Source organism: Artemia sp. Qi Xiang Cuo, chromosome 15, assembly GCF_049724085.1.
Source record: "Artemia sp. Qi Xiang Cuo chromosome 15, ASM4972408v1, whole genome shotgun sequence".
Lineage (NCBI taxonomy): Eukaryota > Metazoa > Arthropoda > Branchiopoda > Anostraca > Artemiidae > Artemia > Artemia sp. Qi Xiang Cuo.
Genome location: NC_142808.1, coordinates 62,473,640 through 62,497,655, shown reverse-complemented (window position 1 = coordinate 62,497,655; position 24,016 = coordinate 62,473,640). Strand labels below are relative to the sequence as shown.

Genomic DNA, 24,016 nt, shown 5'->3' with positions numbered 1-24,016 from the left:
ATCTAACATTTATTAGTAATTTCTTGCAATTTATTTTATACTCAAACATTTTGTGTTTTGATTTCAATTACCAGGTCTGTATTTCTCGTACTGTGTTATATTTTTAAACAGCCAAGCATTTATTTGTTGCATTGTGTCTCCAGGCAGAAGTTTTGATGTTTCTATCTATTGTTGCGCACTTTTTGGGTAAAATTCTACTTCAACTACTTTTGAATGTCTTGGAAAGGGGTTAAGTTTGTAAAATGAAACTTCCAGGGTTGGGTCTGTAGGCTAAAGTGTGTCCCGGGAAGATATTTTGAAGTAGGCCTACATATCTCCATGCCTTCCCCCTCTAGAGGGTTCTGAAATTTGCCTACATGACAGGTCTATACCTATTGAAAATTTGACAAAACAATATTTTACCTTAATTTTGGTAAATTTTTACCAAATCATATTAGCCTATTGACTTACAAATAAAGTGAATGTACCACTTGATGCATTTTTTTATGCTCTTTACAAATATAATAATCATTGGTCAATATCTACCAAATCATATTATTGAGTCAGGACTAAAGTGAATACACCATTTGATGCCTTTTTTTATGCTGATTACGAATATAATAAACATTTCTATTGGAAATGAATTTCAGCCCCCCCCCCTATATCGGCCAATTCAGCGGTAAGTTAGGTATAGCCTATATAGGGGGGGGGGGGCTGAAATTCATTTCAAATTTCATTTCAAAAAAAAGGCATTGAATGGTGTATTCACTTTATTTGAATCAATAGTATGATTTGGTATATATTGACCTAATTATTTTTGTTGGAAATGAAGCCCCCACCCCTATATATACCAATTCAGGGTATATATTTGCACATTAGGGGGGTGGAGGGAAAGTTTAATCTTACCTCTCATTTATGTCAGAAATAAAATTTACCCCCACCCCCCTAATGTGCAAATATATACCCTGAATTGGTATAAATAGGGGTAGCCCAGGGATAAAATTCATTTCCAAAAACAAATGATTATTATATTTGGAAAGAGCATAAAAAAGGCATTGGGTGGTATGAAAACTATATTCACTAGTCAATAATATGATTTGGTAAAAATTTACCTTAATTTTCAGTTTTTCTTTTTCTCCGTCTTTAGTTCTGAAAATGCAATTCCTGTTATTTGAGTAGAATTTTAAGCCATATCAATATTTATCTTAAAAATTTAGGAAATGTATTTGCAAATCTTTGAAACCTTATAAATTGGGATTTAGCAAAGGGTAAAATTCTACTTTAGCTACTTTTGGCTGTCTTGGAAAGGGGTTAGGTTAGGAAAATGAAACTTTCAGGGATGGGTCTACAGGCTAAAGCATATTCCAGGAAGGTATTTAAAGTTCATTCCCCCTCTCCTTCTCCCTCTAGAGGGTCCTGAAATTTGCCTACATGACAGGTCTACCTATTAGAATTTTGAAAAACAACATTTTACTTTAATTTTCAGTTATCAGTTTCTTTTTCTCTGGCTTTAGTTCTGAAAATGCAATTCCTGTTATTTGAATAGGATTTTAAGCCATTTCAATTTTTTTCCAAAATTAAGGAAATGTATTTAGATTTTTTTAAAACCTTATAAATTGGGACTGAGCAAAGATGTGAAGCTGAAAACAATTTTGTTGTACTTTATTTAAGCAGAAGATATATTTTGCAGGGTTTCACTTTTATGACACACAGATTTTTAAAGATCATCAAAGGTCAGGACCCTCTACAGAGAGAAGGAGTGAAGATAGGTCATTCAAAATACCTTCCCAGGACATACTTTAGCCTGTAGACCCATCTCTGAAAGTTTCATTTTCCTAACCTAACCCCTTTTCAAGATAGCCAAAAGTAGCTAAAGTAGAATTTTACCTTAAATTTTACAAGTAGAACACACTTATTGAATAAAAATCAAATTTTTTAAACAAAATGTCAGTGGTTGTAACCTTGTTTTAGTAGGGCTCACTTACATGATGATCTTCACCAAATAGTTGAAATCAAGAAAGGAACAATTACTCTATTCATAATAAACTAATTCAATCCTCTTAATTTTCAAAATCTAAGCCATGAGGTCATCTTCAATTTTTTGAGGTTCATTTTGTAGAATGTGCCCAAACCTAATAATTGGTACTTATGCATTATGTGGGCACTGCTATATATTGTGTGTTGGTTAATGCTAATGAAATGAAATAAAATAGGAAAAATACATAATAGTTTAGAAACAAATTTAGGCTATATATTTGCACAGTAGGGGGGGGTTGGGGGTAAAGCATAGCATATATTAAATATGTAACCTAACCTAGGTACCCCCCCCCTAAACCCCCAAAAAAATTGTTTAAATATTGGAAACTCCATGATAAGCAATGCTTTGCAATCAATTTAGGTCTTGCAAATTGCCGTTTGAAAGGTTTTGTTGGTTGGCTGTAGCATGTCCCATTTGACATTCCACATACAGTATTTAGCTGTGGCCACATAATGCATAAGTACCTAATAATCTTTAGGAAATATACTGGAACATCATTAAAGTAATCTACTAGAATTTAGTTATGGAAGGACAAATATTGCTGTGTCAAACAGTCAGTATGCTACAAAAATTATTTTTATTCTCATCTTAACAAATTGAGATAGTATTTATGATATGCTACAAAAATGATTTGTATTCTCAGCTGGACAAATTGAGATAGTATTTATGTTCAGTTTTGAAATAATTTCTGAGACCAAACTGACTAAGATTAGAAAAAGTTTTGTAAAGAAGAAAAAACAAGGATATTTCTAGCCTGTGTGAATGGCAGAGGATTTTGAACCATGGATGGCTTTTAACATTGTTATTGAACTTTGAGATCTGATTAAGGATGGCTGAAGTTGGGGCTGCCATATTGTAATTCCTAATAAGAAAAGAATTTTGGGACTAAAGCGGGAGACAAAGTAGAAACTTAGCATTCTTAAAGAAAACATATTAAAGTTTATGTTTATCACACTTGGGAAAAATTCTCCAAAAAGGACTTAAATACAAAAAATGGGGGAGTGCAATTGAATTATAATATAAAGGCAAACTAAAACATTTCTGTTGAACCTCAACTTATTTGAAACAATACTATATGCAAAACCACTTTCCTTCTGTAGATGGTTGATAAGCAATGGTCAGGTTGTTTTTAGAGTTGAACTGATAGGAAGGCCAAGGTAAGTAATGAACTGGACAGGCTTAACATTTGTATTTCCAAGAGCAATTGTAAAACCATCAGGGACTGATTTCCAATTAAAAAGCAGGATTTCCAACTTTTTTGCATTAAACTCTAATCCAAGCTGCTTATAATCATTCTGGAGGATGTTAAAATTTTTCTCTATACCCAAAACAGTGCAACTCATATTAAATATATCATCCCTGTATGATATTAACAAAACATTGATACATTTCAGGACGCAAGCTGTTTTAAATTGCTCTTGCCCTTGGATTATTGTATTATTAGAAGCAGTAGGTGAAGTTATTGCCCCTTGTTAAGCTCCCTTTTTTAAACTGGGACAACAGGATTATTTTTTATTTTATGATCTGGATGCTGATGCAAGTGCTCAAGCTTGGCTTTCAGATTTGCATACATATCTTTTAAAGGAAGAAGGGTTCCTTTTTTACCCAGTACTTTCCAATATCCAATATCAACTCATCATGAATCAAAGAGTCAAAGTTGAACATTTTATGCTGCAAGAGCCAAACTTTCTCCACTCAACAAGAATAGATGCTCAAGAATAAGAATAGACACTCAAGAAGAATAGATTCGGCATCAACAAGAATAGATGCTACAGCAGACAACACATGGCAACAACCCAGACGCGGCTGGAATCCAAACTGTGAGTCTGGGTTATAACACTAATTTTGGACTTCATTAATTATCAAAAGCTCAAATATTTTACAAAAAGTTGTCAAAACCATGATTGGCCTAAAAGACAAACATTCCTGATGAGGTTTACTTTTCTTAGGGATCAGAGATAAAGCCCCAATACAAAAAGATGACGGAACTATTCTGGTGACAAAAATCATTTGAAATAACAGTGTAATATGATGAAGGAATAATTGACTATGTATTTTGACATGGAACATGGAAATATTATCTGAACCCCTGGATTTCTTTTTCTTAAGGCAATTCATTACACACTCTAGAACTCTTGCAGATTATAATAATCTGCAAGGCACTTTTCAGCAGCAGAGAACATGTTCTCATAATATTCAACCCAAGTTGATTCAGGGATGTCATAGTCCGATATATTATTAAGGCAATTACTCTGTGGTTTTAGCACCCTTTTTCAAAGCTTATTTGGATCACTAAGAACTTTATCAGAATAAACTGACAGAATTGAGCTCCTATGCTTGGCAAGCTCATTTGCGAACTGTTTTTTAATCTGCAATCTTATCTGATTTACAATACCAGACCTAGGAGAGCCACAGTCTCTCCAAATTTTCAACCAAAATTTAGCCTTATCACATGCTTCACAAAGTGCTGGGTTCTTTGACCACCCGAAAATTTTCCATCCCACTTTAATATGCTTAATAGGAACAGCTACAAGTTTGGCAACACACAAAGAATTAATCAATTTGGCACAGTATACATTTAGCTTCACTCACATATCAACTGAGTCTGCATGAGTAGACTTACAAAGTGGATCATAGGGCACAAGGATTTTGTCCAAAATTGCATCACACAACTCATTAAATTTTTGAACATTAATCCTAGACCAATTTGGTAACTTAATCCACTTTTTACTCAACTTGGCGCCATCCATATCTTGTGGTAACTGAGCCTGTGGGAAATATGCTCTAAACTTGAGCAGGAGATGGTCAGACGTAAAGTTATTATCTATAACAAGCACATAGGGAATATTAACAGATTTGCTTGCTACAAAATGTCTAAGTTGGACATACTTCCAGAGCTATGAATGTATATGTATTTTTCACTTTTGGCTCTGATGCATACATCATCACTCATAATGCCAAGTAAAATACTTCTGCAACTTGACTCCACGTGATTATCAAATTCCAGGTTGGAGTTGAAGTCACTGACTATAATACAATGAAGGTTTCCTTGACAAGCTTTTTCCAACCATTTAGAAAGTTTAGACACACTAATTGCTAAGCTACATTCCGATTTGTCATCCCGGTTTTCAGTGGGAAGATAGACATTAATTATAGCTACATTGTTTACTCTAACAGCAAGGTAGTAATCCTCTAAATCCAAAAGGTCAGAGCTTAGGTTTGATTGAATATACATTACTAAACCACCTGAAGGATGACCACAATCTTTTGTTTGCTTTGCAGGCACAGAATATACACTATGACAAGGTGAAAGATTCAACAAGTTTATGCCCTGCTCCATAGTAAAATGCTCTAGCAGGCATATTATGTCACACTCACAAAGAAAATCAAGGACATAAGTGGATTGGTTTATAAAGTTCCCATTGATATTCCAAGATATCAGACTGGGTGATGTTGGGGGTTGCTCATTCATGGTCTAGCAGAGGTTGGTTTCTGTTTAGCAACAGGACAATTTACGCTGTAGCATGTGTGACTGTTTTCTTATATACTACACAAAACATATCACCAGTGCATGGATTGGATTTGCTGGGCGCATGGTCAGCTGCTCCACATTGACCACAAATGGCGGTATTATTACAACTGGCCGCAAGATGGCCTTCAGCATGACAAGAGAAACATCTTCTTGGTAAAAACTTTATATTCCTGTTGATTCCTTCCTGTTGATATTCATCAACAGAAAGTACTTTGTAATCAATTTTGGCTCTGTGTTTAAGGAAGGAGTCCAAGTCAGCATGGATATTGAAGTAAACTTTGTAAGAACTTGAGCTTCCAATCCTGACTGCTTTGCAAGCTCTGGGAATAAGGTGCAACACATCTTGTTCCTCCATTTTATGGGAATTCTTTTCACTACCCCAATAAAGTTTGGAGCCCTTAATGACGCGTTTATTGTGGGTTGTTTGCCTTTTATTTGGTCAACGATAGCTTCAGCAGTATCTCTAGACTTAACTATAAGTTTCCAGTTAGCTTTACTCTTATGTAGTTCCCTGATCTGAGAAGGATTTGAACACACTGAATTGACAAAGGACTTACAAGTACTGGGGTGTTGAGTGATCCAGGTAAGTTCTTGAGTACAACTGCATAAGATGGTGCCTTGGATTCCAATGCATTGAATTTTGAGGGCTAAGAAATAGGTTTGCTACTGTTTGATTACATGAGATAATCGCTTTTCTGGTCTAGCTCGTTTACTTTCACAGCCAGAGAAGCCACTACTGCATCGCCTAAAGTGGGAACAGAGCAAGGATTCTCAATTACAAATTTTGGCATTGGCTTCTTTTCTTTATCTCGAGCATGTAACCATTTACAAATTTCTGTAACATTGTCTTTGCATTTCACATTTCTAACGAACCTACTTGTAAACTGGAACTTATTGTTCAACATTTCTTTTTCTGTAATTATGTTGTCTTTACTAAAGAAGTTTGTTGTTTTACCAACAATTAACTCAATCTTCGCACCCTCTGTCATTGATCAATAAGTAAAGTTCAGAACAGGGCTTAATATTAATCCTGTCATGGTAACAGAAACTTGTCTAACTGGATTCATCACCTGGCAATCAAACTCCAAATCACTGTCAAAATATCCATTCTAATATTTAGGGAAAAAGTCTGTTCATTTCACTAGGTAAAATAAGTTCATAAAAAACTTACCAAACAGCTTGTTAATATCCAGAAGATTTTTTCTCATCTTGGCAGGAGCTAAGAAATTTCAAATTGGGTCAAAACAGGTAACTTTTATATTCTGTTGAATTTGTAGGTGAAATAGCTCCAGTTTTAGTAAATTGAAGTTTTGTACCTGAAGTCTTTGATAAAACTTCAAACTTCTAATCAAACAGTTAGATTTGTAGATGTTTTTCCTACATACTGAAACCGATTTCAAATTATGCTTTCTGGGGTGGAAAAAGTATTTTTTTTTTTTTTTTACAAAAACTGTCATATCATCAGTACCTTTACCCTGCCTACCTCCACTCCTCTCCCCTCTAGCGGGCAGTGATATTTGATAACATTTAAAAAATTTCTTTTATGAAACTGAGATCTTGCAAAATTGATCTTCTGCTTAAAGGAAGTCCAATAACTCTGTTTTCAACTTCACAGCTTTGCACAATACCAATTTATGAGGTTTAAAAAAATCTGCAAATATGTTTACTAAATTTAGAAAATACCAATTGATATGGTTCAAAATTCTACTCAAAATAATTGAAATTGTCTTTTCAGAACTAAAACCAGAGACAATAAAACTGACAACTGAAAATGAAGGTAAAATGTTGCTTTGTCAATACTTCAATGGGTATAGACCTGTCAAGTAGGCAAATTTCTAAGATTTAGAAATCAGAAGAGGGTTAACATAGAAGCTTGGCATACCTTCACTGAGGATGTTTTTGGCCCTAGATTCATTACGGAAAGTTTTATTTTCTAACATAACCCCTTACTAGATAGTGATTAACAAAAAAAAACAAGTTTTTTTAACTGAAAGTAAGGAGCGACATTAAAACTTAAAAAGAACAGAAATTATTCCGTATATGAAAGGGACTGTCCCCTCCTCATCGCCTTGCTCTTTACGCTATATTTTGACTCTGTCTCAAAACTTTATTTTTTAAAACAATAAAAACTTTAGCGTAAAGAGTGATGCATTGCGGAGGGGACAGCCCCTTTTATATACGGAATAATTTTCTGTTCGTTTTATGTTTTAATGTTGCTCCTTACTTTCAGTTAAAAAAAGTTCTTTTTTTATGTTAATTTCTGAACGTTTTTTAATTAATGCAGCTTTGATTTTGGCTCACTGTACATGAATAATTAAAATGAAATTCGCATATTAATTTTCCCTTTTTTGGCTTATTGGATTTCTCGAAATTTTGTTCTGACACAACTTACCTAACGAATTTCTATATTCGTATGTTTTTATTACGTATATTAGGGAGTCTGCTCCGTAGTCAATACCTCGCTCTTTACGCTAAAGTTCGAATTTTGTTTGAATCACAAACCCCTGAATCACAAAGGCCGGTTAATTAGAATAGATAGCTCTTTTGAAAGTACTAAAAAAAATTTAGCGTAAAGAGTGAGGTATTGACTAGGGTACAAACCCCCTTATATACGTAATAATTTCTGTTCGTTTTAAGTTTTAATGTTGCTTCTTAATTTCAGTTGAAAAAAACTTGTTTTTCCATTTAATTTCTGATCGTTTTTTAAATAATGCTGGGAAATCTGGCGCCCCCTTCTTAGCATTGTCCCTTTCCCCAAGGAAATATCCTCCCCCGTAACCTCTACTCTGACCCTGGCCCCCCACTAGAAAAAATTTCCTCCTGTCCTGAAAACGCCTGTATACTTCCCAATAACAAATACTATATGTAAACAATAGGCAAAGTTTATAACTTGCAGCCCTTCCCTCGGGAACAGTGGGGGATTAAGTCATTCTCAAAGACATATTAATTAGATTTTCGACTAAGCTAAACAAAATGGCAAATTCAATATTTTGATTAGGTGACTTGGGAAAAAAATGAGCGTGGGAGGGGGCCAAGTTGCCTTCCAATTTTTTTGGTCACTTAAAATGGGCACTACAACTTTTAATCTCCGTTCGAATGAGCCCTCTTACGATATTCTAGGACTATTGGATCGATATGATCACCCCTGTAAAAAAAAAACAAAAAAAAGACACATCCATGATCTTTCTTTGGCAAAAAATACAAAATTCCACATTTTTGCAGATACGAGCTTGAAACCTCTATAGTAGGGTTCTCTGATACAATGAATCTGATACTGTGATTTTGATTAAAAGTTCTATGACTTTTACGGGTCGTTTCCCCCTTTTTTCGAAAATAAGGCAAATTTTCTCAGGCGCGCAACTTTTGATGGGTAAGACTAAGCTTGACGGAACTTATATATTTGAAATCAGCATAAAAATCTAATTCTTCTGATGTATCTATTGGTATCAAAATTTTGTTTTTTAGAGTTTTGGTTACTATTGAGCCAGGTTGCTCATTACTTGCAGTTTGTTGCCACAAACTGTTTGAAAAGTAGCTAAACTAGAATTTTACTGCAGAAAGCTTTTAGATAAATATTTGTAGGAAGACTTGAATTGATTAGACTCTGGGAGAAAAACCAGACTGCTGTTGGGAAGTAATTTTGGCTGCTGCTTTTTGCTTTTAGATTCAAATTCATTGTCTCATGAGTATAGCAAAACTTGGAATTTTGACTCTTTTTTCATTTAGTTTTTATCAGCTTGTTGAAGAAATTAACAGCATTTTGAAAGTCTTTCAATATTTTAACTATGACCAATTATTAAAATAAAAATTTGTCCTGTAAACCACAGGAAGTGGTTTACATACTTAAAAATGAAAGGCACTTGAAACAAATTTGGGTTTTATATTTGCACATTAGGGGGTGGGTGGGTATAGTACAGTGGGTCAGCATGCAAAATATCTTAGCAACAATTATTCTGCATATTATGAAGTAAGAACTGTTTTTGACTTCATACTGTCCAAATACTTTACCCCCAACCCCCTAATGTGCAAATATATAGCCCAAACCATATATATCTCCTGTCTATTCTGTCACATCTCTTTGTTTTTTCTCATGATAAAGCAAAAGAAACTGGTTTACAGTCTGTTAATGCATGAACAACTTGAGCGGTAGTGGGTATATCATACAGGTACCAAATTAAATTCACATACATTAATTTATTGGCTAGACTAAATACATAAATTACAACAATAGAAGAATGGTCAGTTTCGAAAAAAAATTTGCTTGTTGGTGTTGTTTGAAACTAGCTGATACAATTTTTACTAGCCTGTATTATAAGCCAAATTAACCTTTTTTTTGCATCTATCACTTTTTGCCATTAAGAAATGTCTTGTTAAAAAAAAACAAAAAACATTATATTGGGTCAAGTCAATATACTACACAAGACTCATTTCAACAAAGAGGCTCCATCTTTCATTTTTGTTTTATTTGAAAGTGGTAGGCAGTGTAGATACCAAACAGGTAACAGTTATAGAAGGTTCACCTTTCATTTGTAATTGCTATGATGTCTAATTATTGAATAGTTTTCACCTTATTTAATTTTAATAAAACAATTTTTCACTATATAGATAATTCAATCTACTGTGTGCAATGCTGGTGGTGTGAATTAACCAAAACTCTTTGGCCCAAAACCAATCATGAAGGTGAAGAAGCTGACAGAGAAGGCTATTGAAGAATTAACAGCTGGTATCTGGCATTTCAGCTCCTGTTCAAAAGCAGAAAAATCTGTTTTCATGCTAGATATTCTCATAGACACTGACTGTGGCAAACTTTCACCAATAGAGTGTGACATCTGCCCTGCAATGTTTAGGCATTGCAGAAATTTTCATGCTCACATTACAGAACACCATATGAGAGAGACAAGAAGATGTCCTATTTGTTTTTGTAAATGTATTGGCAATGTGAGTCAACATCTAGTTATTCATGGTCATTTTTTACCAAGCATGTCTGAGTTAGAACTACAGGGAAGTAAATAGCTAGCTGTTACGCAGAATCCTTCTACAATTGTTTGCTTAAATTCATTTGGATTGGGTTCTGAAGCAAAAAACTTGGACAACCATAAGACATATTTGAATAGTTCCTTGCAATGTTAAAAACTCAGAATATTGAAAAGATGTAAAAAAAACTTATACAGGGACAAGACAACACAACATGTTTGTGATGTATGTGAAAAGAGCTTTTCTTGTGTGAGCAATTTTAAAAGGCATCAAAGAATGCACACAGGGAGGAAAACCTTTCAAATGTGAAGTCTGTGAGAAAACTTTTTCTCAGTCAAGTAGTTTGATTAAGCACCAAAGAGTGCACACAAGTGAAAAATCCTTTATATGTGATATATGTGAGAAACCTTTTTCTGTGCCAAGCAATTTGATTAAACACCAAAGAGTACACACAGGTGAAACAGTTTAAGTGTGATATATGCAAGAGAGGATATTCTTCTAAATCAAATCTTAATAATCAATTGGTAAATTGGTAGTAAAATTAGTTTTTTCTTACTCAGCCAATGTTTGTTCCATTTTTATCAATATGAACATGGCTACAATAAAAAACTTCATTATTGGACACTTTAGACTGTTTCAAGAATTAAAAAAAAATTCTGCATACTCAAAAAATATAATGCATATCTGATTTACCCCACATGGGATAATATTAGAGGTATGGCCCTGAACCCTATAGTGAGTCATATTAAATGTGCAGTAAATTGAACCCTACGGTGGTTTGGTGACTTAAATTGCATGCCAGTAGAAGCACCCGCCAGCACACTTCTCAATTTTGATGAACATGGCTAGTAGGGCCCCTCTGGAAGACCCAAGTTCAGATGGAGGGACAGCCTTACCCAGTACCTCTCCATGATTGGTACTGATTTCTAAGAAGCAGTCATGCTTGTGAAAGACCATTGGGAATGGAGGCAAAGAGTCCCATCTCTCTCTACACTTGATCACCATCAGGAGCCTTAAGTTAAATAAGTAAGTCAAATTGTTGTTGAAATATCAACTAAAACACTCATAGAAAACATATTTTAATGAACAAAAAAAATTCCTTTCAAAACTTTGTAAAAAATTAAAATAGCTGATTTTTTCCAATTGTATACACTGTGGCCCCACACATTAATGACAAAAACTAGATTTTTAAAAATTGGTAAAAACCTGTTAACTATTAGACAGAAATGATGAATAGAACACCCGTTTTAATAATCTATATAAACTTTTGAAGTTCCACAAAAATTGGTGTTTTTTGGTCTGAAAATTTATGTTAAATATCAAACAAAAATTGTTATTAAATTGTCACTCTCTCAAAAGAATTTCAAAAATAATCAAGGCAAATGGTTAAAGGAATCATACTGAACAAGTTGTTTTCAAAAATGAAGCTTGCCAAAAAAAACTTAAGCTTAAAAAATCCGGCAATTTTTTCACCATGAGGTAATTTAGAGGTAAATTTTAAACTTCTTAGTTTTTTCTACCCTTGTATAAAGAAAAAATGAATACTTTTGTTTTAGGTATGGCCAATTTACTTTAAACTATGTGAGATCTACAAAATGTTTAATGCAGAAAGACAAATATAATTTTAAGTTAAAAATAATAACAAGAGAAATCATATCTCAAATATATATATATATATATATATATATATATATATATATATATATATATATATATATATATATATATATATATATATATATATATATATATATATATATATATATATATATATATATATATATATATATATATATATATATATATATTTACAAACAACAAGCTGGGCAGATTTGATAATTAGCAAAAGGCTCAAATTGTCTGCGTTTAGAAGCCAAGAATATATATATATATATATATATATATATATATATATAAATATAATATATATATATATATATATATATATATATATATATATATATATATATATATATATATATATATATATATATATATATATATATATATATATATATATATATATATATATATATATATATATAAATATATATATATATATATATATATATATATATATATATATATATATATATATATATATATATATATATTTATATATATCTTGTCTTCTAAACGCAGACAATTTGAGCCTTTTCTTGATATCATGACAACCAAATGGACATTAAATTTGAAGCAGGGCCTTTGTAAAATTACAATTTTTTAATGTACCTTTAACTTTTGCCTCAGCTTGTCTTTTGTCACTATGAAAGACATATCACCAAACCTTTGTTTCTTTTAATTTTTCAGATGGTGGACTTCTTTTTCTTCCAACGATTTATCTAATCCAGGTTTTTGATTTTCAAGGGTATGGAAGCCAACCACCTTTGTTTCTTTTATATGTTCAGGTGGTTGGACAAAACTTCTTCTTTTGTCTTGTCTGATTGTTTATTTCTTTTAATTGTTCAGGTGGTGGGACAAAAACTTCTTTTTCTTCCAACAATTTACCCAGTTCTTGATTTTGATCCATGTTTTTTATTTTCAAAGGTATAGTAGGTATTGATGACCTTATTCATGTCAAAATCCAAAACCCAATCATCATTGCTATAATTTTCAATTTGTTTGGCTTGTTAGACCTCAGCGTATTTTTGTCATTATGAAATACATATCACCAAACTGTTGTTTTTTTAACAAAGGTATGGGGCACGTGGTAGGCTTCTATATATAGATTCTCACTGTTGCTTTTCTTCTAAACACAGACAATTTGAGCCTTTTCTTGAAGTCATGACATCCAAATGGGCCTTAAATTAGAAGTGCTGTTTTTGTGATATTATATTTTTTTATTGGAACTTTAACTTTTGCCTCGGCTTGTCTTTTGTCATTTTGAGACATATCGCCGAACCATTGCTTCTTTTACTTCTTCTTCTATTTCACACAGGCAGGCTTTTCAGTTGTTACTATTTAGCCCTTTTCCTTTTGCTTCACTCTGCGGGCTACAGAGTTACTGGCTTGGTTGCCTCTTATTTATTAGATATCCTCAGGTATCTTTCAGTAAATCTTTTGACTCAAGGAGTTCAAATATAAGATGATAGATATTGATGTCTGTGCTCCGTGTGCAGGTATGGTTGGCTAGGCTCTTGGCTGATAGTGAGATTTTGTGGTGTTTGAAGCACTTTAACAGTTTACAATGCAAGGTATGCTGTGCAGACGTCAGCATATTACATTCAAATAGGCAGTGGTCAATTGTTTCATTATTCTTATTACAATACCTGCAAAGAGGAGACAGGGGAACTGAACCACTTGAATTCGGAAACTGATAGGAGAATGCAAGAAAATTTAATCCATTTGTTTCAGAACGAATTTTATGATAAATTTTAGAAAAATCCTTATTGGGAAAGGGGGAAAGAATAGGATTATTCTTATTAAACATAATATCTGATAGTCTCCATCGGTAAATATCTACTGGGGATTGGTCTTCCACTTGGCTGGTCAATATTTATTGCATTTTTTGCTATTTCATCAACCTGATGATTACCACTTATACCAGAGTGGCTAGGAACATACTTAGGATAATTTCTTATTCCTGTTGAAGATATACTGTCTATAATACTGAGACAATGATATTATTTAGTATCCAACTAATACTGAGGGGTTGAAGACAGCAACTAAAGGCTTGACAAAGAGTCAGAATAGACAGTAATATTGCGTGAATTAGCAATCAAAGGTTGGTTTTTCATAAGGTGTTCTAATGCTATGATTATGGCATTTAACTCTGCAGACATTATAGATACATTGTTATACAATCTCACCCATTCCAATGTTCAGGTGAGGAAGGAAAGCACCACTTGCTACCTTCTCATTCAGTTTGGACCCATCAACAAAACTTTGGAAATGGTTTTTATAAGTAATTGTATTAAGTTCAGCAAATTGCTTGTTTAGGTAGTGGGACAAAAATTTCTTGTGCATACAAAGATTTATCTACTTCAGGTGTTTGATCTTACAAGGTATAGAAGGCACTGACAACCATGTTTGTTTCTTTTAATTGTTCAAGTGGTGGGACAAAAACTCTTTTACACCATGGCTTATTGTTTATCATTTTCAAATACATATTGCCGAACGTTTGTTTTTTTAACAATGGTATGGTAGGTATTGACGACCCTATCCATGTCAAATTCCCAAACCCAATCATCAAAAGGGGTCCCAAAGATATATATGTTATATTTACTCAGTTTATGGCATCTTTGTATGTATGTACTTGGTTTTGTGCCATATTTTGTTGGTAATGAAGATTACGACGCCGCTGTTCTTCTAACCGCATGTATCTTTGCTCTTCTTTTTCATTTTTGATACGCTCTAATTCTCGTTTTTGCCTATCCTCTAACCGCGTGTCTCTTTACTGTTCATGTTCATTTTTCATACGCTCTAATTCTCGTTTTCGTTTATCTTCTAACCACGAGTGTCTTTGCTGTTCATTTTCATTTTTTAAAAAATCTAATTTTTGTTTTTGTTGATCTTTTAACCACGCTTGTCTTTGCTGTTCATTTTCAATTTTGATTACTTCAGATACTTTTGCAAATTTTTTTTCTTTAGCTGCCCGTATTGGTGTTGTCGTAAACGTTATAAAATGTCTTGATGACATGACTTACATGACGTCATTGTTTTTTTACGTGCACAACGTCATGTTAATTTTTACTGAATGATGTCATTTTCAAAATCCAAAATTAATGTTCTTAACGATTTTTTCAGATTTATGACTTATCTAGATCGTTTTTTTATGCGATAATATCCCAAGATACCAATTTTCCCGAAAAAATTTGGAGCCGTTTTCAATAAAATATATACGGTATATATATATATATATATATATATATATATATATATATATATATATATATATATATATATATATATATATATATATATATATATATATATATATATATATATATATATATATATATATATATATATATATATATATATATATATATATATATATATATATATATATATATATATATATATATATATATATATATATATATATGTATATATATATATATATATATATATATATATAAGAAAACAATATTAAGTAGAAACGAGGACTCTGATGTTACTTCTTAGTAAGATCGGTTTCTTAGTAAGTAAGTTTTTTTCTTTTTTGCAAACCTCTTTTTATTCTACTCTAATCAATACCTCTTAAATTATTAATCAAATTACTAATTTTTTTAATCACCAACTCATTTAGGTAACAGTCTGAAATTGAATAAAAATATAAACTGGGTTCCGTATGTGTTCACTAGTCATTTCTAGATGACAGCAATAATTACATTCTTAAGGCACTTTGACCACCTGCTATATTATAATGACTTTATGTTTATTGAGATTCATTTTCGATTTGAAATTTTACAACAAATTCTATTACCATATTTTTTCTTGTCAGACTATTTTTTCGAAGGAGCAATAGCTTATTTTGCTATTTTGCGGGATCAGAATCTTTGTGAAGATGCGAAAGGCTCAAACACTGCGGTATTTATTTGTACTACATTTGAGTAGGATCTTTCATACCTGGTAAATCAGATGTTGAGCAATAGTCTAGATAAGTACTTCCTCCTATCTGAACCAGTTTAGACCTCTGGTTGGCAGTAGGAAATATGCTGACCTTCATTAATACCCTGCTTTTTTTCAGAAAGAGGAGAAAAATGTGGGTCCGTCCAATCCTCAGTCAGAAGAAAAGAGAGGAAAAGGGCCAGATTAGACCGGGTAACATTGCTACAGACCCACAGACCAAATGATACTGCTTTCTGAAGTTTTTTTAGTTGAAAGATTCCGTAAACTACAAACAAAGTCAACTACAAACAAAGGAACGGTTTACAAAAGATTCCAGCAAGACCACAAAAGTTGTTTTGTAGATTATGAACTAGCAGGCTTTGTCTGAGAATGGGTTGTTATATGATTATTAAGATATGATTTAGAAGAATATCCTCTCTTGCATATATTACCCTTAAACGGTTTCACCCGTGTGTACTCTTTGGTGTTTAATCAAACTGCTTGACACAGAAGAAGTTTTCTCACACATCTCCCATTTAAACGGTCTTTCACCTGTGTGTACTCTTTGGTGCTTAATCAAACTGCTTGATTGAGAAAGTTTTCTCACATACATCAAATTTGAAAGGTTTCTCCCCTGTTTGCAATCTTTGATGCCTTTTAAAATGGCTCAAATGATAAAAGCTCTTGTCACATACATCACTAATATATCGCTTTATCCCTGTACATGTTTTTTTTTAATCTTTTCAATATTCTAAGTTTTTTTATATGCAAGGAACTATTCAAACATGTCTTATGGTTGTTCAAGTTTTTTGCTTCAGAATCCAATTCAAATGGATTTAAGCAATCACTTTTAGAAGGATTCTGTGTAACAGCTAGTGATGGACTCCCCTGTAGTTCTAACTCAGAAACGCTTGGTAAAAAATGACCATGTATAACTCGATGTTGACTCACATCGTCAATACATTCACACAAACAAATAGGACATCTTCTTGTCTCTCCTATCTGGTTTCCCATAATGTGAGCAACACAATTTATTTGATGCCTAAATATTGCAGGGCAGATGTCACACTATTGGTGAAAGGTCTACACAGCCAGTGTCTATGTGAAGATCTAGCATAAACACAGTTTTTTCTTATTTTGAACAGAAGCTGCAACGCCAGATACCAGCTGTTAATTCTTCAATAGCCTTCTCTGACAGCTTCTTCCCCTTCACAATTGGTTTTGGGCCAAAGAGTTTTGGTTGATCCATGCCACCAGAACTGTACATAGTAGAATGAATTATCTATATAGTAAAAAATTATTCTTTTAAAATTAAATACTGTGGAAAGTATACTATAACTAGAGGAATGGTCAGTGTATTAAATTGAAATTTCTGGGGATATTACTAGTACTCCAGCTGATATTACTACTCTGGAACTAAATAAATAGTGTTTAAGAGCATCTAAGTTATCTAAATAGAAGTAATGCAATATCTCAGGAGTGGAATGTTGTAACAAGTGGAAATTTAAAGGAAAATTTATTTTGATATAAAATTAAGGTACTTTGGGCTACTATGGCAATATTGAAAGGCACTGAGTGTATATAGGTTTTCAAAAGGTATATGATTAATTTATTAGGGACAGCTTAGAATATTAAATTGGAAACTCTCAGTGCTTGTATTGATACTATTGCTACTATTACTATTAAACTAAATCAAAGAGTGAACTTAAAGTTAGGTTTCTAAAAATGGCACAGATTCAACGTTTCAGGAACAAAACAGGGTATTAAGTTTTATTTTAAGGAACCTTGAGGGGGTATAAAACTAAGCCAAAAGGTGCTATATGTATCCAGATTGTAAAAAAAGATGTATTTGCAATATCCAACGAAAATCTAGAGGTTATATTGGAAATTTCAGACCTTGTTACTAGGGATGTTGAACAAAATCAAAAGACCTTGTATACATTCACGTTTCTCAGAATGTTGTGTTTGTGGAATTTTAAGAATGGCTAAATGTATTAAGTTGAAACTTCAAGGGTATGTTTAAGTAAACACTGTTGTCAGAAAGACGTATCAGCACTATCTGGAATTGCTAAGTGTATTATTGTGAAGCTTCCAAGGTATGTTAGCTGCATTTTTAACTAAATTAAAACGCACTGTATGTATATGTATTAAACCATGGCTACTTACGATAGCGACTGCTTGCGACTGTTATTACTTGTTACTGCTTGCTTATATAACTATTTGAGACGGTGAATTCTGGCAATTGAGAGAAATTGTGTTTGTAACTACTTCTAACCGTAACTCCAACTAATTTTAGCTGTGACCACTTACGAATGTGACTATAACTACTTGTGACCATGACTGTGACTAGTACTACTTACGACTGCGACAACTTATGATCACTACTGCAAATACTTGGGACTGTGACTGCAACTGCAAACTACTGTAACTGCAAATACTACTGTTTCCAATTGCTACTGTTGAGCTAAATTAATTTTTTTTTTATGTGGATGCAGGTTGTTAAAATGGCAGTGATTTTATATCTCATGTATAGAATAAGGTATTAAGTTGAAACTTTTATGTTAGATTTTTATGAATGTTTGACTAAATAAAAACACAATGTCAGCATCCAAAACCATTGATTCGGTCCAAAAGCGTTCACTCAGGATCATCTACAAAGAGAGCAAAACTCCATACTCCTTCCTTCTTAAATTCGTACGTATTACGACGTTAAAAGATAGGAGAGAATAAATTTGTTTGCGTTTCGCGAAATCCGCAATATCTAATCGTTGTACCGAGGACATCTTTCCCGATTTACACAACCCCATTAGACCCCGACTCCCCCACTTAGCTTCCTTTGCAATTCCAACGTATTCACCGATCCATACCGTTACTGAGAGGTTCCGGAAAAGTTTTATCCCCTCTATTCTGGAGTGCCTAAATAATTCCTGAACTATGTCCTGCACCAAAATTAACTTCTCCGTCCCTTATTTTAGTCGTTTGTGTATGCTCACAACAATCATGCGTCATTTTTTTTCTCTTTATCTTTGGTCACTTCTATTTTGACCTATTGCGATATTTATTTATACTATATTTCAATTTTTGAACTTCAATTTTAAATCCTTTGACCTTTAATTGTAATCTTTTCTTTAATTGTAAATATTTCTTTATGACAGTTAATTGGGCTTGATTTTAAGTGTTTTTTTTTACTTTTAGGTATTTGACTTTGAATATGAATTTGGCAATGCTTTTCTTCTTGTCTGTGATTTTTTTTATCCCCCACCCTTTCTTATTCTATTTTTCGTTTTTCGGACCTTTTTTTGCGTTAAATTTGTATTGACCATTTTTGTACTTGATCGGTGTTTCTTTTCTTGCTGTATTATTCGTTTCTCTGTTTTGCTTTTTCTGTTTCTTTTCGCAATATGAAAAGTTTTCTGCTCTATTAGACCTTTTGATAGTCTTTGGAAAATAAGTATTATCTCATCTTATCCAACTATGTCTAAAGGGCATATCTGTGATATAACCGAAGTGGCTAAAATTGTTAAGGTAGGTTGATTAAGGAAGTATTTGGGGAGGTTTAGGTCGCGGATAGGTCCGTATTTTTGCCCAATAATCAGAGAAAATGAAGATTTAGAGTACTTTATGTGCACATTGTAAGGAGATGAAGGATTTGACGGCAGACATTTTTGGGATTGGGGTAAAAGGGAGGGTTTGGATGGTCGGGATTTAAAAAAAGTAATTACAAAATGGATATGAAGAATATGGGGAGGTAAGGTACGTCCATGTAGCCATGCCGCACAGGTTGCTTGGGCGATAGCCGGGACAACAAACATGTTGAAATTTGTTTTATAAGGCGTGCTTGAAGTATTTTATTTGTACTTTTTGTACCTATGGCCCATGTAGCTTTAAATTATTTACGATATATCGATCATATCTGCAATATTTTGTATAATTATGTTAGTTTTATGGTATTATGTGCCTTATTATGTCTGTTTTTGTTGTGCAGTCGTTATGCTTTTTCATTGCTATTATTATATGCCATGTTTTGTTGTGTGTTACTATCATGTGGTATTATTTTGTTTATTTGTTTTTTGCGATGGCTCAAAGTGGCTTTTGTTGTAATAAATATCTATCTATCTATCTATGCATGCTTATACTAATAGTCCTATTATTGCTAGTCTTGCAACTTCCACTATTTCTCAGGCTGGGGATATTTAGGTGAAACTTCCAAGAAAAGTTGAGGAGGCTGCTGAACTGAATCAAAACTCATCCTATGCATACATATTAGCAATATCCCAGGAACGGTTTAGGGTATTAAGCAGGAACTTTAAGTGCATGTTAAGCGGTATGCCGAAGTAGCAAAAACGCACTATGTGGGTTGTACTACTACCGCTTCTACAAATTTTAATACTCCTGCTACTAAAACTGCTACCTCTACTGAGGCTGTGGGTACTAAGATAAAACATTCAGGGAGTGTTGAGGGGGATGCTGAACCAAATAAAAAAAACTAGATTACGCAGGTTATCATTCGGACTTTTCAGCTATATCCTAGAAACAGCTCAGAGTATTAAGTTGAAACTATACGCACATATTAAGGGGAAAAGATGTTGAAATAAGGAAAAGCACTATAAGCATTTTTATGCTAAGGCTAAGGGTATTAAGGTGAAACTTTCTGGATATGTTGAAGGAGATTTTGAATTGAATTAAAAAACACAGGCTGGGATGCTGTCAAAAGATCACACGAGGAATATATCATCACCTCTTATAGCATAAAGTTGAACCTTTCAGGGTATATTAAGATGAATTTTGAACTAATGAAGATAGTATGGGTATGCTATCACTAGTAGTTGTAGTAGCACTGCTACGACTACTCGTTTAACTAGTTTTACTATTATCAAACAGACTTTTCAGCTATATTCCAGAAACAGCTTAAAGTATAAAGTTGAATCTTTCAGTGCATATTAAGGGGGGAAGGTGTTGAAATATTGAAAAGCAATATGTACATGCTTATACTAAGGTAAGACTTTCTGGATGTGATGAAGGAGATTTTGAACTGAATTATAAACACAGTATGTTGGAAAGATGCCAGAAGATAATATGAGCAATTTATTGTCACTTCTTAGAGCATTAAGTTGAACCTTTCAGGGTATTTTTAGAGGAATGATTAACTAATGAAAAGACAATATGGGTATGCTACTACCAGTAGTAGTAATACTGCTACTACTACTAGTTTTACTATTACTAAAACTAAGGGTATAAAGGTGGAACTTGCAAAGATTTTGGAGGAGTATGTCAAACTGAATAAAAGAAAAATACTGTATATATGGAGGATTTCAAAAGCATATCGTGAATATCCCAGGAACGGCTTAGGCTATTGAGTTGAAAAATTGGGGTATTGAGAGGGATTTTAAACTAACCAAAAGGCACTTTAACACAGTATGTTGGCATGATGTCAAAGATCATATGAGTAATGTGTCATCACCTCTTAGAGCAACAAATTGAACCTTTCGGGATATATTAAGAGGAATGTTGAACTAATAAAAGACAGTTTGGGTATGCTACTACTAGTAGTGGCAATAGTACTACTACTAGTTCTACTATTATGAAGATTAAGGGCAATAGAAGTGAAAATATCAGAGATATTTAAGGAGGATGTGAAAAAAGCACTATGTACATGGCTGATGTCAAAAGCATATCGTGAATATCCCAGGAACGGCTTAGGCTATTATGTTGAAATTTTACGGAATCAAGAGGGATTTTGCGCTATCCAAAAGGCACTATATGCATATTACTAGTGCTACTACTGCTGTTCAAGGGATGTTGAAAACTAAATGTATAAGGTGGAACCTTAAGCAGAAATTGAGGTCTATTGATGTTAATGAAACCACACTATGGGGATAAAGACTATCAAAAGCGTGTATCAGTAATATTTATCTAAATCTAATTGAAATATAGTAGGTTATCTGCCCATCGAATTCTTTCAAGTGACAACGCGGCCCATTATAATAAAAGGTTGAACATCTTGAACCTAGAGTAATAAGTTGCAACTATTTGGGCGCGCGTTGATTGAATTTTGAAGTAACTATAAGGCACTATATGAATTACTACCGCGGCAACTATTGGTAATATTACTACTATTATCGTTACTATCGCTCCCACTGCTCCTGTTAGTTTTATTTCTACTATGAATAATAATACACTAAGGATAGAAAAAGATTAAGTTAAAACTTTCAGAGAATGGTTTGGGTGGTTTTAAATTAAATCTAATTTATCACTGATCATATGAGATAACAACTGAGCCAACAAATTTTTTAGCTACTAAGCAGTTTTCTATTGATTTTTGAAATTTATGTCTAAAAAAGGAATCGAACGTGATACCCATAATTTCCTATGGTAAAAGAACGAGACGTTACTCGACTGAACTAACAAGTAATTGATGATATTATGTTCTTAAAAATACATTCTAGGCAATCAATGTATTGTTTCTGGGACGTAAGCCAACTGGTGTTAGGCGTCACAATATTGCAACAAAATAATTTCGCAATCGATTTCTCAATTGGAAGCAGATCGGTTTTTCGTTAACGGTGCTTGCGTATGAGTTTGGGTCCACAATTCCCATTCAGGGCCCCATGTCCCCCTTCACGGTGCCCGAGTGAAAGACGGACAAAACACATACAGTCACGTAGAGTCAGATACGGAAACATGCAAACACCCGCTAAGACACAGGCATATTGAGAGAGAGAGACAAAAACACCTACAATCATACAGAGTTCGACATGGAAAACATGCAAACACATGCCTAGACGCAGACAGGCACAGTGAGAGAGAGAGAGGAGAAACACCTACAATCACACAGAGCTAGAAATAGAAAACATGCAAAATTGCAAACACCTACTCAGACACATAAGCATAAATAGAGAAAGAGGAAAAAAAAAACACTAACAATCACACTTTTTCAGACACAGAAATATGCAAACATCCACTCAGACACACAGGCATAGTATGTGTGAGAAAGAGAAAGAGAGAAACCTAACATCACATTGTCAGACAAGGGAACAAGAAAACTCCCACTTAGACTCACACACACACAGGCATAGTTTGAGAGAGAGAGAGAGACAAAAACACATACAATCACACAGAGTCAGACATGGTAAAATATGAAAACACCCGCTAAGACATACAGGCATATTGAGAGAGAAACACCTACAATCATACAGAGTCACAATCTCTCTCACTTGGATTGTGTGTCTAAGCCGGTGATTGCATGTTTCCGTGTCTGACTCTGTATGATTTTACGTGTGTTTGCCTCTCTATATCTCTCTCTCTCTCAATATGCCTGTGTGTGTCTGAATGGGTGTTTGCATGTTTTGTTGTTTGACTCTGTGTGATTGTAGGTGTTTTTGTCTCTCTCTCTCTCTCACTATTTATCTGTATCTGAACGGGCGTTTGCATGTTTCCGTGTCTGACTCTGTGTGATTTTAGATATTTTTGTCTCTCTCTCTCTCTCTCACTCTGCCTATATGTCTTAGTGGGTATTTGCAGGTTTCCGTGTCTAGCTCTGTGTGATTGTAGGTGTTTTTGTGTCTATGATCTCACAGGCATATTGAGAGAGAGAGAGAGACAAAAATACCATTTTTGTCTTTCTCTCTCTCTATGATTGTGTGTCTGAGCGGGTCTTTACATATTTCCGTGCCCGACTCTGTGTGATATTAAGTTATTTTGTATCTGTCTGTCATAATGTGTGATTGTATGGGTTTTTTCTCTCTCTCAGTATGCCTGTGTGTCTGAGCGGGTGATTGCATGTTTCCATGTCTGACTCTGTGTGATTGTAGTTGTTCTTGCCTCTCTCTGTCACTATGCCTGTGTCTCTGAGTAGGGTGTTTCCATGTTTCCGTGTCTGACTCTGTGTGATTGTAGATGTTTTTGTCTCTCTTTCTCACTGTGCCTGCGTTTCTGAGCGG

At 33.6% G+C, this 24,016-nt stretch overlaps 1 long non-coding RNA gene across 1 annotated transcript; it reads left to right on the top strand.

Moving 5' to 3' along the window:
- The first annotated feature begins 15 nt into the window (after nucleotides 1–15).
- LOC148943966 (uncharacterized) lies at nucleotides 16–20,189 on the top strand. Its single transcript, XR_016142956.1, has 3 exons — nucleotides 16–74; nucleotides 10,155–11,549; nucleotides 16,216–20,189. It is a non-coding gene; the product is annotated as an uncharacterized LOC148943966 (long non-coding RNA).
- Nucleotides 20,190–24,016: the final 3,827 nt, after the last annotated feature.